This window comes from Miscanthus floridulus, chromosome 18 (genome assembly GCF_019320115.1).
Source record: "Miscanthus floridulus cultivar M001 chromosome 18, ASM1932011v1, whole genome shotgun sequence".
NCBI classification, from domain to species: domain Eukaryota; kingdom Viridiplantae; phylum Streptophyta; class Magnoliopsida; order Poales; family Poaceae; genus Miscanthus; species Miscanthus floridulus.
Window position 1 is genome coordinate 109,559,205 of NC_089597.1, and position 12,869 is coordinate 109,572,073.

Below are 12,869 nucleotides of genomic sequence, written 5' to 3' on the forward strand. Positions count from 1 at the left end.
TAGCCTCCTCTCTGCATCTCTTCTCCATCATCTCCTTGTCCTCTACCTCCCACCGCAATAGTTCTACATCCACTCCTTGTCTTTCAGCTTGATCTCAGTATCGATTCACTGCTCAAAATCATAGAGCGATGGAGGGGTCTACAACAAATGCAATTGTTACAAAACAAATAAATCATGCAAGACTTCATTTGACACAAAATAATTATTACACAACATCAATTCCTTACCATCTTGTTAATGCGACGCTAACGAAGTGTAGGCTCAAACGCAAAATTGGCACACATCTAGTACCTCTGCCTATACGTGTCCTCTTCATCGGACTTGCCTACCTTGCAAGGATCACCACACTAGCACATGGGCACTGGAACACCACTAGGTAGAGGCAATGGGTCGAAGGCATTTCCAGTCATCCGACCATAACTACAATTCAACCAATTTTGTTCTAAGAACCAAAAGCAAGAACATTAAACCCTAAACCTAGGGTTTCCCATTTGATGCACAACAATGAACGCATAATATCGCAAGAGGCGCTGAGGTTACCTTAATTTGCTAGCTTTTCCATGCCTTGGCATCCTACGGTTGCATAATACATACAAATATTTAAAAGTGCATTAAACCCTAAGTAATGACGATTCTTAGGTTGAAAAATACGACTAATATATACCAAATTGATGCAAAAAGGAGGGGAGAGAGGATACCTTGCTCTCGAAGATCTACTGATCAAATCCAACTTTCCATGGTCCAATATGTCGATTCATGAGGTAGGGCAAAGTGGGGAGAGAAAAACCCCGAGAGGGAGGAGGAAGAAAAGGAAAAAGCCTCGGGCAGGAAGGGTGGGGGCTGGATTAAAACACCACCATGGCGCCATAGATCTTGGCGCCATGCTCGGCGCCAAAAATTATGGCGCCATGGTGGTTGCCAAGTCAACGCCACGTCTGCGTCGACGCCTACGTCAGCCAAGAACCTTGGCACCAAAGGTTCTGGCACCAAGATGTGTAATCTCAGTGCCAATTACAACGGTGTCGAGCTGAGGGTCTAGATTTTGAAAACATACCTCCAGGGGTAGATTTATGAAAATCTTTCAGAAAAAGGGCCAAAAAACAAAAAATTCAGATGATGGCGCGACGAGGGAACACCTCGAACATGGCAGCGAGCGACTCCCTCCAGGCGTAATGGGTCGGTCAATGCGTCGTGTTGAGTATTGGGCCCAACTGGGCCATCCGCTCAACAAGGCACTGGCCAGAGAGCGGACGCTGGATTAGGCAACTGCGCACGCAGGTGATGATGAAGGCGCATACAAATTTTTTCTGATGATGAGTTGATGACTTCTACTCTACCCCTCCCTGATCATCTAGTTTTTCTCAAATTTTAAAAAAAATGGGAACTGATCGGTTCATAAGATTTATGTCCAACATAGCCTTCATGGACTCATGGTATGGTATGGTGGCTATTATGGCCATGTAGGGCGTGATTGGTTTCTTTGGTGATAGGGAGATTCGATGGAGAGGCGGTCCAGGATGGTGAGATGCATGCTCAAATGGTACACCTAGTCGTGTTTGGTTGTCTTTGTTGTTGGTCCAGAACAAGATGGGATCATGTTTGGTTGCATGCATGGATGAGAGTTTTGAGTGTGTGACACATGGGCCTTGTACCATGTGTAACACCTCTGGTGTTACGAGCTTGCTTAGCACCTAGGTTAAGGTCAACAAAAAACAATTTCTGTAAACAAAAGCAAAATATAACTTGTGTATAGTGCTTATGTAAAAATGATGAGCAAATAGTGTAGATAAGAATGCAACTTTAGGTTTGGAAACAGAATAGTGTTAACCAGTGTTTTGGGAGCTCAAACATCGAATCCAAAATTTAAACTAGAACTTTTCGTTGAATCAACGAGAATTTGAACTTATGTTTAAAATGCCATTTTTGGTCAATTATATTGAGCAAATAGTTAAATGGTGCTTAAATATTTTGCTCCTATGGGTTAGTATAAGGTATGGACTATTGCATGAAATACTTGTTGGTAGCAGTTAATGAAGTTTGGACATTTTAAAAAAATTGTGGCAAGAGTGTTAATGAATGTTTGGTTCAAGCTGAACTTTTGATTTCTAAGTCTAAAAAGGGAGAAGACAATGTCGTTTTGATGTTTAAGTTCTAACTAAAATACTTAAACACTAGTTTCATGTTTTGGTGTTGTTGGTTGCCTCTAAGTGAGCACTTGATCAGGGTGTAGGTCGAAGTGGTGATGAATGTCACTTTGCTCATTTTAAATTGGCTCAAACTTCCTTAGAACGTGCTCAGAGTCATGAGTTAGTGCTCGGTTTGTGAACTGGCGTTCAGCGCGATGAGCTCATGTTGGCATCCTTCTGTCTCCCTCTCTGGTTGCTCTCTGGTCTTTGTGATAGCTTCGCTTGATAGCTAGTATGGTTGACTTTAGGATAGGGGAATTAGTTAAACCTCAATCGTGGTCATTAGTAGCTTTTGCTTCGTTTTAAAATGTGTGCACGTCACTCATAGAAGGCCACTCAGACTGAGTTCACGGTCACCTCATGTGCAACGCTGTTGGCGCTGGGCTCACGCCATGGCCGGGCTATGGTCACTGGCCAGCTCACGCGCCCGGCTGATGCCACGTAGTGCCTTGGCCTCACGTTGGCTGGCTCCGTCGGTTGTGGCCAGGTTTCCACTGTCATGGCGTGCGCGCACCACCCTTTGGCCGCCGAGCCACACACGGAGTCGAGCCAAGGCTATGGCCATCATTGCCAGGTCAGCGTGGTAGTCGCTCCACCCTCTAATTCATCTACAGTGCCGAGCCGTGTGTCTTGGTCGCAGCCACCCTCTCGTGCGCATGCGCTCTCGGCCATGCTCCTCACCTACTACCGCGCCGCTGCTATGTCCGGTGGTGCGATCCTAGCCGCTCATTCCATCTACCTCTACTACCATGACTACGCGTACCGCCCCACCTACGAGATAGGAAGGAGAGGACGGGTTGTGTATGTTGGTAGTGCCACGCCAGCACGTGGCTGGAGTCGCTGTCGCATGTGAGGCACCGCGCTCTCCTCCCCTTCAATTCATCTAGCTCAAGGCTTCTCAGTCCTATTCCTCACACTAGTGAGTGGCATAGGTAGTTAGCTAGACACCCGGTTCCCCTCAAGCTCGGCTAGTCACTACCCACCGGCAAATTAGCATTTTTGCTCATCGTCGGTCAGGTGCGCCGTCGAACCGGTAGGTTGGGAGGTAAGGCATGTAGGTGTGGTAGTAGTTCAATTGCTCGTAACCCTGAGCTCACCTTGACTGCCTCCATCTAGTGCTCATGCTATTTTGGCCAGGATGCTCATCGACGGCGTGGTGATGTGTCGGTGTCCATCGTGGAGCGTCGCCGTCCTGCTCGGTCGTACGTGGTTACCACCGCACGGGGTCTCTCCCACTTCACGAATGCGTTGGTTGTACTCGTGGTATGTCACTGGTGCTCACGCACCACTTTTTCTCCCCCTCCGTCCTCCTTTCTCATCAGAACGATCACGCCGCCGTCGCGGATAGCCGCTCACCGCTGCAGCTCGCACTAGTGCGCCTCCGAGCCCTGACCGCCACCCATCTTGGCGCATTTAACCGTAGATGGCGACCAACTCGCTAAATGGGTCCACGCAGGCCCCTAGTGGCCGGCATGGAGCACCACCGTGCACGGGGTGGCCGGGGATGCACATGGGAAAATTTGGAAAAATCCAGGGGTTAAGTGAATTTGCCAGAGAGAAAAATAAATAGTATTAGGGCTTAGGCGTAGTTCAGGAAAAGTCTGAGGGCTCTTTTGCTAAAGTGACAGCATCCGGGCTCTCCGCCGTGGGCCATCTCGTGCGTGGGCCATGCCTCGCGCTGGGCCGCTGGGTTGCCGGGCCGAATTGATTGTCGCCGGCCCTTTTCCTTTTCTAAGCATTTTCTAAATTAGTTTCTAAGGTAAACTTGTAAATTCAAAATAAATTTGTGTAGTTGACCAAAAATTATGAAACTCATTTTGTTAGGCTCCTAAAATCATGCTCTATCTGCCAGTGTATCTTGTTCGCATATTTTCATAGTATTTTCAGGAGCTATCTAATCAATTTGAGATGCTTAATATGGTTAAGATATAAACTTGTAGGAATTGTTGTGATAAATTGGTGATAGTGTTGGTTTTAAAAATTTTACAGTAAATTCCTCATATTATTAGGTGTCCATTGTAATTTTTGTAGCTCCATAATAATTAGTTGCTAAGATAGTTAATGAGCCCTAGTTCGAATATATATATTAAATCAATGAAATGCCAAAACACTTCGGGATGATAAAACTGAAGCATTGTAGGGAAATAATATCTTATTCGGTAATGTGGGCACGTAACCTAGTACGTTAGCCATTAGAGCTAGCTCGTTAGCTTGAGAGGCATCAACGTATTTTAAGAGTTGCGGTTGTCGTTGGTTAACTATGTTTCTGGATTGTATCCATGTATATAATAGGAACAACGATGGATCGTGAAGTCATCTAGGGTAGAAAAAATATGGTGCCTTGATGGTCGTGTCACCATGATGAAATGCTAACCTTTGGTTATATCTTACCTAGGCAAGCCCCGGTGCATAACCCCTATTATTCTGCACTTTATTTTATGCTTGTGCATTAAGTTTTAAGGAGCTAAATGAAAACCATTTATATATATATATATATATATATATATATATATATATATATATATATATATATATATATCCTATGAGTCCTAGTATGTCAGGATCATGTAGATTGCTATGCTAAAGGATTTCGGTAGAAATCGAGTGATTACCTATCACTCGCGAGAGATAGGAAAGATATTATTGTTCTTATTATCCTATAACTATCATATGAAATATATATGGATGATAATTGGAGACCAGGCAGGGCTATGCTTTGGATTTGGATTTGGGCTTGGTTAGGCGAACGAGCGAGGCTCCGGTTGCATTTGTTCTGCCTGTGTCGATTGAGGACCGTCCGTTGCTGTGGATGGTAGTTAGGTCACGGACTTATTATCTTAAGCACATACTTGCTTATGGGAGCGGAAAGACTTGTTACTCTCTTATCATGGGTTCCGGCTCTTTCTGGACCGACTTTTAGGGGTGGGTATTAGTGGAGGTCTAAGCACCATACTGAGACCGGGTCTCAGGTGTTGGAAGGCTTGGAGTCCAAGTTTGGACGGGGACTAGACCCCTTGATAGGAGTGAAATAGGTTGGTCTTGTTTGTGCCTAGGGTACAAGGGAGGCGTGTATTTCGGGATACCCAGCTGGGATATATTGATTCACGAATCACCATTTTTTTTGAGACGGTACCGACTTGGCTATGATCTAGCACCGTAGTAAGAAATGAAATGTGAAAGATGGTAAAATGGTTCTAATTGCTTACCACCTGCTTGAAAGTAGCATAGGTGCTTACATAGAATGGTTAGTTAATGAACTAATGATGGCTGCTAATAAAATTGAATATGAGGACGCACGTTTAGTAATGCTTCCTGCAGATACAATAACCCACAAGCCAGGTAGCCTTGCATATCCTTGGAGTCTTTTATTTTCCTCCTATCAGGTAAGCCTTGCTGAGTACGATCGAGTACTCAGGGTTTTATTCTCCCTGTTGCAGGTGACCGATGGATGGTAGACGACTTTTGTGTGTGAAAACCTCCTGATGGGCTCCGAGAGAATTCCTTCCGCGCTACGATCGTAGTGTTTATTTATAACCCTCACTAAGTTTTTAGAAGAAAAGTTTTATGATCTGCCATCGTATCTGATTTATAAATGTTCACTATGTTAATGATTCACCATTAATCTTTATTTCCGCTGTAACTCTGAGCATATGTTGTTCTCTACTGCAAGATAAAAATGTAAACCTAAAATGTATAAACTCTTTTACATGTAAAATTGTCTCAATTCCGCTATTGCATTCAACTTGTTTAAATACTCTAATGTGGTAATAAAGTGATGTAAGAAATGGTTAAGAATGTTGTAAGTTTTATGCTCTCATTTATGATCCGGATAGTAAAATGTGGATTTTTGAGTTCTCCCTTGGGGTGTGCTCGATGGAACGGCACGATTTAGTGCACTCTCTTAGGTACTTAGTGTCTAATAGAAAAGTAATTTTAGGAGGACGTTAGATTAGGCGGTTCTACCACATCATGGGTACATCGTGTCGTCCTGCATCGCGGGTCAAGATGGGGGTGGTTGCTCCATGGAGCGAACCACAACTGATCAAAGATCCATTTGATTAGCCCAGGAGCATCGGATGCTCCTTTTTATTAGTTGCTGAACCAATAGGGCTCCGATGGATATTACGGATCGCTCCACATTAGACAACTCAATTGAATCCCACGGCAAGCATCAATGACCTACTCTTGGTGGCGGTGGAGGTGTCGTACTGCCGGCCAGGCGCGACGCAGAACGACAGAGAGTGGGCCATGGTCGGCCGTGTTCTCTCGCACTGACCTTCCCATGATGGCTGAGCCACTAGCGCAGCACACCGGCGGCAGTCGGAAGCCGGCACCGGTAGGCAGCGATAAAAGCCCCGCCTAGACCAGCGAGCTGTCGCGAGATCACGAGCGCGAAAGTAGCTTGCGGTGTCCCCATGCATGGTACCGAAGGGGCCGTGGTGGCGGCGACGTCAGGTCGAAGGGTTCGACCCACTCGATCCGTTGGTTCGGATGGTTCTTATCCACTGCTCCTCTGCCATGTCATGGATTGCATTAGGGGCCCATTTGATTCTAATTTTTGGGCCGGTTCGATGATCCTCTAGATCGACCTGCTCCACCCCATCGTTAATCCTGAGGGAAGTAAAAATTGAGAAGATCGAGCCGTGCGGGATGGTGGAGGGTAGAGGAATGAAATGATGCAGGCAAAGCGTGAGAGGCGGGAAACCAAACACAGCAGAGGAATTAGGTGAAGCAGGCAAAGGGTGCAAGGATGGCCTAGTTGGGGCAACCAATCAGCCCCGTATAGAACGGCTCGTGTTTTGGTGATCCAAATGATTTGAGACCTTTTCCCATGTCACCCACCCTAACGTCGGTCCCCCACACCCCACGCCAGCTCCATTCCGCACGCCTTCCCCGCTCGGATTCTATGCCACTCAAATGACTCGCCCCACCCACACCGCACGTCTCCACACGGGCCAATGTCGTCTGAACATCACCAGCATCGAGAAGAGGAGACACCGAGGCAAGGCAGCAGACAGCGAGGAGGGAGATGTAACACCCGAACTATTTTGCAATATCCAAATGAAACATTTGCAACATATATTCAAAAATTGTTGAAACACTTGCAACATACGTCTAAAATATTTGTAAAAACAACTGAAAATGTTTGAAAAAAAATCATTGCAAATTTTATGCAACATCTAGATAAATACATGCAATATATGTGTGAAATACGTGCAACATTCAGATAAACACACTTTGCAACATACATATGGAAAAACAACTGAAACATTGGGAACAAAAGCTTGCAACATACATGTACAACAATTGTAACATATGCAACATCCCAATCTATTTTTACAACATCCACATAAAACACTTGCAACATCCAGATAAAAACATTTGAAACACTTAAAACATACTTTTACCACATGCGTTTCCAGTGCACAATGTCACCTTGTTGCTTGGACGAATTATGAAGCTCGACGCCACCACAGTACATGGAGCTCACTGGTGTGCCGAAGACCTGCTCAGCGGCATGGGAGAGCACCAATGCGAGGCGTGCGAGCACCCCTGAGCGAGCACCTACTCCGCGGCCTAGGCCAACGCACCCTGGGCGCAGCAGAGGACAGGCTTGGTGCAACGGGGGACGGAGGCACCACAGGGGATGGCGGCAGCAGCGCGCCAGAGTGGCCTAGCAGGGTCAGCGCCCGAGCGCTGCACCTCGTAGGCGGCAAGCAAGCAGATAGGAACAAGTGAGCAGATAGGAACGAGTACATCAACAAACTATTTTTTTTTATTTAGAAACGGTGGAACAGGGTCTTGTGCTAGCGTCGTGTGGCCCACCAACGGTGCGTCCAGCCGCCCGGACACCCGCTTCCTAGCATTAGCGATGCATCGATTCCAGAAGAGGCGCCCAAATCAAACTAGTTCATCACTAACCATGTTATCTCCAAAAAAAAAAGTACTGCTACCATGTTAACACCTTTACATCCTTTACATCGGTATCACAGGAGGGTTAGAACACGTTGACAGCAAAAGGGATTACACCGGCGTTTCTTGAGACAACCATGGAAATCCTGTCCATGCAACACCTCCATAGCAGTTTCCATACCTGTATATAAAAAAAAATCCTGATGACATAAATTTCATCTACATACAGTATTAACCATCTCTAACAGCAACCCTACTACTCCCTCTGTTCCAAATTGTAAGGCGTTTTGGCTTTTCTCTATTCATTGCTTCACCCAAGGTATCAAGAGTGTATATCCTAAGTACATCACAAAAGCTGCATATTTAGAAAAGTCAAAACATCTTATAATTTGGAATGGAGGGAAGTACATTACAATTTCCTGCACCAATACATATAAGTATTTCACAAAGAAGTCACCAGTATTACGTGCATATAAGTTATTTCTCCAAATTATGTTTGTTTTCTGTAATAAAAAGATGCTTCACAGAAGAAAGAGAACTTTACCTTAGGGAAGCCATAAATTCAGCACCTCAGCATGACCATTTAGCATTCACCTGATATGAAAAGGTATGATTATTTAATATTAACCAGTATAAAGATACTTTACTAAATAAAGGTATCTAAATTATGACACCAAAGTCCAAACAAGTATATTAGAGAGGTTACCAAAAAGATCAAGATCAACTACTCATTGTTTTGCCTATTGCCAAATATGCTTAACTAAGTCTCTTTTCACTTATGTGTTCGACAAACATGGAAATCAACATTATGCGTGTATCATTGAAGTATTGTATTAATGTTATTGCCTTTTTGCACTTCAGGTGGAAGAACAGTCGATGTCCTGGGCTGTCAAGTCAAAGAATACTCACCAAATCTCCCTCATCTTTAACTATATCACGTCACAAAGAATAATAGAGGTTTTGCATTATTCTTCCAATAACCTTATGGCTCCAGAGTTGTGCTAGATTAGCACAAAATTGAAGCGAGATTGCAGCACCCCGATAACAGGACTGTTTGGGAGTAACTATGTTTTCAGACTGCATGCTTATTCCTTATTTGGACTGCATTATATTTGCCATGCATAGTGGTCAGACAGATATTTTTAAGGGACGATTAGATTAGTAATGAAAAATGCAACCAAACCAGACCCAAACTACCTACATAGCTATCGCCTAAGTGCAGATATTGCAAGTACCTCAATTCTTGTTGCCAAACAATTTCTCCCGCAGAAGCTTCATGCCTATTGCATGCTCAGCTTTCAACTCATCAGTCATCTCCCTAGTGTCCATGCTCATGAAAGAGTTGTATGTTTTCAGCATGGCAGCCTCCCTCTTGAGCCTTGCCGCCTCGACCTTTGCATCAGAAACCCGCAGCTGGATCTCTATGAATTGATCATGACGTTTTTTAGCAGCAGCCTGAATATCCATGTACTTCTTCATAGCTTCACTCAAATCAGTGTCACTATCTCTGGCCTTGCCTTTGCCATTGCATTGTTTCTTGAATTCTTTCACTACTATTGGAAGTTCCTTTTCTTGGGTATCTTCAGGTGTGGGTGTGCTGTTCCCCACCTCCCCCTCATCACCCAATTTCCTTTTGTTTGATTTCTCAAGGTCCTCCAATATTGCATGCCACTTCGGTTCGTCACGAAGAACCTTCCAGCAATGCATAACTATGAATGGGCCTTCTTTATAGTCGTCCAAATAAAATTGCAGAGCCTTTTCTATCAATTGGTCATCTGATTGTTCACTGACATCACTTGATGCAGCCTTCTTCAAAGACCAGCAGAAAAAACCTACCCATCTCTTAATCTTTTGAAACCGGTCTTTGAGATGCTTCACTTTCCTCGTCCGTTTTGTCGATGTAGTGCTATTGTAGAATGCAAGTACATCTCCCCAATATTGCTCTTTCTTGCCATTACCGCTGAAAGGGTCATTGGAATACTTTAACCAGGAGCGCACCTACAATTTAGCTTACAAGGTCAGAGATAGCTTGATTCTTGGTCAAGGCCAATTTAATGATTTTATTACTTACCAATCTCAAGTCTTCATCTGGTTTCCAAGACAGGCGCTTCTCAGTCCTAACATCATCCCCATCGTCAACGTTGATGGCAGGTTTGCCTTGTGAACCCAACGCAACATGTTGAGTCATTGAACCAGGTGGTGGTTGTGGAGGCCATGGTGGCTGCAAAATAAGCATGACCATTTGGGGGGAAGCTTAGAAAGCCACCAGGCATACTGCAATCAGTAGCATAGTAAAATGAGGAAATCCATGCCACTGCATCGCCAAATGATACAGCTGGTACATACATTCAGAATGTGATTTCACTCAAATAGGAGAAGCAATGAACAATTCCTAACTGTCAGCCAAAGGGGCATATAACAAAAAGCAAGTTCATCATTTTTTTATGTGTGCTTAGACTCTGATCAGTTAATCCTTAGCAAGTTAGCAATCATATAAGCATGTATAACCTCTAGTATAAGTCGGTGTCAGAACCAAAAGAACAGAAGGATATGCAGGCATGAACAGTTCAACATTACAGGATACAAAATTCGAAGGATCATTAACACTGAACACTAGCATCTAATTACTTCCAAGCAAAGATCAGGCTGCAGCCTATTATCAACTGGAAGTCACAGGACTTCCAGGTGGAGTTGAGATCTGAGTAAAAATTTGCTGCTGGTTTATCGACTCATTCCTCTACAAAACTATAATCATATAAGTGTAGGTGTAGCCCATTTCTCCGTCCCCAAACAACTAGAGATGTGACTGAAATGGCCACAGATTGCGGCACTGGCACTTGCCACCAGCCGAGACAAGCGGGCAGTAGCCAGGGACCCCACGACAAGTTGGGGAAAGCGGTCAAGGCTACCTGGCCAGCATGTGCGGGGGCGCGGAGGTAGGGACGCGGCTGCGGTCTCCCTGCACCGCGACCTCTGCGAGGCGCAAGCCCTTGCGCTGCAGGTACTCGTGCACCTTCTTCTCCATCTCCTCGTCCTCCATTGCCGCCATGGGGGGCCCAGCCGGCAAGCTCTAGGGTTTAGGGCTCGGATTCAGCGAGCGAGGGAGACGGAGCCGGAAGGAAGACGGCGAAACCCGAGACGACGAAACGGACAGAGAGAGAGAGAGAGAGAGAGAGAGAGGAAGAAAGAAGTGGTTTGGGCTTCATGTTACTGTATGGGCCGTTACTTGTTCCCTTGATTGATGGGCTTCGGAATGACTGGCCTATCAAAAACCTAAACGGACCGAGACTTGGTTTGGGCTGTTTTGCGGCAGAAAGGATTGGGCCAGGCAACGGCAAAAGGCCACTGGATCTGAATCTAGATTGTGAACAGAATTATATTAATTTAGATTATATATATGGACTAAAATAATCTATATGTTATTTGATCTCTGGATTAAAGATGCTAGATTGTAAGATCTGGTCTTTTGAGCACATACAATCTTTCATCAGCAAGTTTGAGATGGATTATAGGATCACGATAACCTGTTAGTTGTATCATTATACTCTGAAGTATTAAACTAGGCCATTTCAGATTGTCTGGTGTTTATTTTGCTATTATATCTAAAATATTAACTCGGCTATTTTGAATTGTCTAGTGATTATTTTACATGGTTACTACTATAATCTAAGGTGATCCAAACAGACACTGAGATGGTTAAATGGTACCGTGACTTCCAGGTGGACAACCTCTTTTTTTTTAAGATAAATGCATCCGTAGGTTTATCAACTTTTTGTGCTGTGTCATTCAGATCCATTAACTCTGAAAGTGCAGATTTGAGTATATAAACTTTTTAAGTTGTGCCATTTAGGTCCATATCCCTCCTGTTTGGGGAATAGATCCTACGTAGCAATACATGTCAGCAGCCACCGTGTCCATAGGTCATGTGAGCAGCACGTGAGGGCCCTTTGTCCAATCGTTTTTTTTATGCAATAGCCCCCTATCCTTTCCATTCCCTCACTCTTCATCCCTTCCTCTCCCTTCCCTTCGAAGCCATCGTCCCTGGATCTCAGACGACGTCCGGACAGTGGTGTCTTCCTCAAATCCCCGATGTTCCCTCAAGATTCCAGCTCCTCCGCTGTAGATCTGGGTAAACCAGGTGATGTTCCACTGATTAGGTGCACAGAATGCCACAAGTGGCAGGTGGTTCGGCGTGTTTCGAAGCAACCCTAGAGCGACAGTGAGGTTTTCTACTGTTGCCCGCCCACAAGGTGAGATTCAAACTGGTTTGATTCAACTGGATGTTTACATTGCAGTTTGTAGTGAAGATTGATCCTTTCCTCTTGCTTGTAGCGCAAAGGCTTGGGTTGTCCCTTTTTCAAATGGAAGAAGGAGTATATCGAACATGTTGAGTCTTTGAAGAAGAAGGGCATGGGATTTTCTCAGCATCTAATGCCGCAGGAGCAAGCAAGTGCCTCCAATGCCGAGCAAGTTGTGGAATCCAAAGAGCAGGAAGCAACCGTAGGGATAAAAAAGGAAAGAGGCATTGCTGTTGATGCTGATATTGTGAAACATTTGCAAACCTTGGTTAGAACTGGTGACAACTTAGTTAGGTTGATGCAACTGACTTGTTTCATGGCTCTATGTATTACCTTGTTGTTGTTCTTGATCCTGGTTGTAATCACCATTAAGGTCTGAATATGTACGGATGAATGACTAAGCTATGAAGTTCTATGCAATTTGAAGGTGTATTGTCTAAAATGTGAATGTGAGTTTGCAATTTTTCTCTTA

General features: G+C 44.6%; 1 pseudogene; it reads right to left on the reverse strand.

Annotated features, from left to right (window-relative positions):
- Positions 1-7,672: 7,672 nt before the first annotated feature.
- Positions 7,673-11,239, reverse strand: LOC136522309 (glutathione S-transferase T3-like; annotated as a pseudogene).
- Positions 11,240-12,869: the final 1,630 nt, after the last annotated feature.